This window comes from Urocitellus parryii, chromosome 3, assembly GCF_045843805.1.
Source record: "Urocitellus parryii isolate mUroPar1 chromosome 3, mUroPar1.hap1, whole genome shotgun sequence".
In the NCBI taxonomy this organism is placed as follows: Eukaryota; Metazoa; Chordata; class Mammalia; order Rodentia; family Sciuridae; genus Urocitellus; species Urocitellus parryii.
Genome location: NC_135533.1, coordinates 219,015,906 through 219,019,987, shown reverse-complemented (window position 1 = coordinate 219,019,987; position 4,082 = coordinate 219,015,906). Strand labels below are relative to the sequence as shown.

The 4,082-nt window shown below is 56.5% G+C and overlaps 1 long non-coding RNA gene across 9 annotated transcripts; it reads right to left on the bottom strand.

Annotated features, from left to right (window-relative positions):
* Window positions 1–3,893, bottom strand: LOC144253594 (uncharacterized). Of its 9 annotated transcripts, XR_013343316.1 has the most exons (5): window positions 3,154–3,893; window positions 2,836–2,887; window positions 2,385–2,460; window positions 2,087–2,175; window positions 1–817 (listed from the first exon to the last, which is right to left on the bottom strand). It is a non-coding gene; the product is annotated as an uncharacterized LOC144253594 (long non-coding RNA). The 9 variants fall into 9 exon arrangements; XR_013343313.1 differs by having other exon boundaries at window positions 1–571; window positions 656–817; window positions 2,385–3,893; XR_013343317.1 differs by having other exon boundaries at window positions 1–138; window positions 656–817; window positions 2,385–3,893.
* Between the last annotated feature and the right edge of the window lie 189 nt (window positions 3,894–4,082).

Genomic DNA, 4,082 nt, shown 5'->3' with positions numbered 1-4,082 from the left:
TTGGTACTGGGGATTGAACCCAGGGACACTTAACCACTGTGCGACACTGTCGGTCCTTTTTATTTTTGGACAGGGTCTCACTAAGTTGCCCAGGCTGGCCTCAGACTTGTGATCCTCCTGCCTCAGTCTCTGGAGTAGCTGGGAAAGACAGGCACAAACACCGCGCCCAGCTTATGACTTCATGTTTTTTAATTCCAGGTATTGACCCCACAGAGCCACATCCCCAGCCCTTTGTGTATTTTATTTAGAAACAGTTCTCGCTAAGTTGCTAGTCTGGCTTTGAACTTGTGATCCTCCTGCCTCAGCCTCCTGAGCTGCTGGGATTACAGGTGTGTGCCTCCGCATCTGGCTATGACCTCAATTTAATGTAACTAATTACACCCAGGATAACACTTATTTTTCCCCCCAAAAGTTCATATTCTGAGGTTCTAGGCGGACATAAATTTTGGAGAGGATACTTAGAGGAGAAAAATTTTATCTGGGGCTCAGTTTTAGAGGTTTAGTTTATGATCCGTGGCTGTTGCTCTGGGGCTGAGCTGAGGCAGAACGTGACGGAGTGTGGAGAGGCCACCTGGAAGCAGAGCAGGTGAGGAGCCAGGGACCAAACCCAACCCCCAAGGGCACCCAGTGACCCACACCCTCCAGCCACACCCACCTGCCTACAGTCACCACCCAACGATCCATTCAGACAATCCATCAGAACCAACCATCAGGCTGGGGATGTGGCTCAAGCGGTTGCGCGCTCGCCTGGCATGCGTGCGGCCCGGGTTCGATCCTCAGCACCACATGCCAACAAAGATGTTGTGTCCGCCGAGAACTGAAAAATAAATATTAAAAAAAAAAAAAAAAAAAGAACCAACCATCAGTCCCCTGATTAGGTTACAGTTCTAACCATTTCACCTCTGAACATTCCTGCACTGTCGCATGAGCTTTTTGGGGGACACAGTATCTGCACCATAACATCATTCACCCCTTGAACTTAGCTTTAGGGAGTGGGTGAATAGGCCGCCCTCCTGGCAGCTGCTGGGGGTCCCTGATAAGGCCCTGCATGGCCCAGGCTCAGGGTGTCTGTCTTGGGTTTGCTGGACTTTCTGTTAAAAGTCCAAAGCTTCAGGAAACTCAGGTAACCGGGGATGGTCAGTCACCCTGTGCCGTTATCTAGGCAACAGGAGGCAAGACGTTCTAGAAGGCCAACCAGGTCAAGTCCACCATCTGTTCCGCCATTAATACCAGACAGGGCCAACACCCCCGCTGCCCGTGACATTCACAGATCAGGTTGGCTCTTGCTGTGCCAGTCAGAGTGGTGGCCAGCTCAACCCTGTGCTTCCTCACACCTGCCTCCATCAGGGGCCCCACAGCCCTCACGCCTTCTGGCCCTGAGGTGCACAACATCTAATCACAGGAGATGGGCCCCCAGTCAGTCCTGTGTGTTCCAGGGCACAGCTCTACATCCTGCAGCTACTGTGATTGGGGTGGCACAGTGTTGGTCCCCACCTAATGTGACACTGGGAGGCAGTGCTCTTGCCAGTTAAGAGCAGCAGCATGGGAGTTTCCAATCCCAGACAGAGCGGGCACTTCATTTACTTTCCACATCTTGAAAATGGGAATATGCAAATCAGCAGAGGAAAGGGTCTTGAGGGGTGACCCAGAGTCCCCTGTCTACAGCAGGTCACCTGGGCCTCCCATGGCAAGTAGGTCTCACACCAGTTGGGGAAGGAGGCCTGGATACCGGAACATTAATTGAATTTGGTTTGATAAATATTAACCAAGGCACCTGCTTATCCTGGGGCTGGTGCTGGACACCTGGATATAGCCATAGTGAGGCAGAGAAGGTGGGCCCCAAAGATCCCCAAAAGGGCTGTTTTCTACCCCAGCCAGCTTTCCCTAAATGGCTTCCCCACGACTAACCAAAAGTAATCAGGTACGTATGGAGCCCATTTGAAGTGGACCGAATGAGGGCCAGGTGTGGTGATGCACACCTGTAACCCCAGCAATCGAGGACACTGAGGCAGGAGCATCACAACTGGACAGTTCAGCAAGACCATGTCTCAAAAAGGGCGGGGTATCTCAGTGGTGGGGCACTTGCCTTGCACGTGTGATGCTCTGGGTTCCTTCTCCAGCAGCAGCAAAACAGGGTCAGCACAGAAGGCACTTCTTCTTGTGTGTCCCTGGGGACTGAATTCAGGGCACCTGAGCCACCTCTGTGGCCCTTTGGAGACAGGGCCTCGCTAAGTCACCCACCCTAGCCTGGACCTGGGTTCCTCCTGCCCCACTGGGATGAAGGAGGTGTCCCAACCACGGGCACCATTTGCTTTTTCAAATATCCCACGATTAGAAATACATTTTCTGGGCTGGGGATGTGACTCAAGCGGTAGTGCACTCACCTGGCATGTGTGGGGCGCTGGGTTCGATCCTCAGCACCATATAAAAATAAAATAAAGATGTTGTGTCCACCAAAAACTGAAAAATAAATATTAAAAAATTTAAAAAAAGAAATACATTTTCTGGTCCTATGCTAACACTTTTTCATTTTTCATGTGGATTCTTATGATGTACCCCTGGGCTATCCTCGATTTACAAAAATGCAGAGGACTTAGAGGGTAAGTGACTGATCCTGAGTCACATGGTCCCAACCTGGTACAGCCTCAGCCAGGCCTGTGTCCTGCATTCTTCCAGCTGCATGGTCACTCTTGCAGGAGCATGGCCAGAGCTGAGGTTCAAGGTGCAAATGCCCCCAGAGGAGGCACCCATGTTGTGGTTGAGTGCTTGAATGCTGCAGAACACACCTGCTACCTACACCTCCCAGGGCTGGCCCCCAGAACACTGCCATTCTACCTTTTCATCGGGCTGAACTCTCTCTCCTCTGCAGTTTTAAGTGGCCACAGACCTGCAGGAGAACCCTTCTGATTACATTTAGCCTTTAGAGTCTGGCTTGCTCTGGTCATTTGGCTCAAGCAAACCCCCCAAAAAGGGGGTGACTGTGGGGATGAAGCGCAGGAATGCAAACTCCCCCAGGGTGCCCTTCCACACACCGTTTTAAACATCTGAAACCACCGTGTCCATTTATTTCTTGTGCCTCCCCCTTCCCTGGGCCATGCTGCCAACAGACTAGCTGGCCACTCTATCCTCAAAGCATTGGCAGGCATCGAGTACCTATCTGAATGGGTATGTGTCCTCCAACCTCAAAACGGCGCCCACCCGGGAGGCAGTGGGGGACATGGGGATACCAGGAACCATTTCTGGAAGCCCGGTATCCCTGCTTCCAGGGCTCCTCGTGGGGTGCCGCACTGAGGGGGCCCGGGCCCCTCCCCAGTTCCTTCCTGGGGGCGGAAGGCAGGCAGACAATGCAGGAGAGAGCACTTCGGCAACTACTCAACGGCGCGCCCGCCGCGCGCGCACGCGGCCTGCGCTTGGCACTGGACAGCGGCCCCGGGTCACTGCTGCAGGCCGGGCCGCGGGTCACGCCCGGGCTGACACCCGTCACTCCTCCTGGTCAGCGCGACCACGGCTCAGCACGGCGGGAAGTCCCCCCGTGGTAACCACAGTCCTGTGCGCACACGCGGCACTCCGCGCCGCAGCGGGCCCCTCGTGCGACGGCTCGCTCGGCGCAGCAAGACCCTCGGAACCACACCGACCACCGCGCCCACGCAAACCACGCCCCGCGGCACCACCCGCCATGACGTCAGATGGCGAGACCGTGGCGTCACAGACCCCGAGGTGGGGTGGCGCCGGGACTCGCGTCGTCATGGCGACGACGGGGCGGGCGGGCAGCGGAAGCCACGCCTCCCGGAGATTGGGATCCGCTCGGCCCCTTCCCCGCTGGCGCAAGACGCCGCGGCCGCGCGCCTCCGGCGTCCCAGAGGACGAAGGCCCAGCAGCCTCGGGGCTGCCGCAAAGCGCAGCGGCTGTCGCGAGGAAACCCGCGCTGTCGCAAAGAGACGCGCCACCGCCCCACAGGCCTCGGTCCCGCCCCACGCTGTGACGTGCGCGGCGCGCGCGTCCCGCGCCCCAGCTGCGTCTGCGCAGTGGCGCGCTCAGGTCGCCGCCCCCCGCTGGCCGACGCTGGCGGCGTAAGGCGCGCG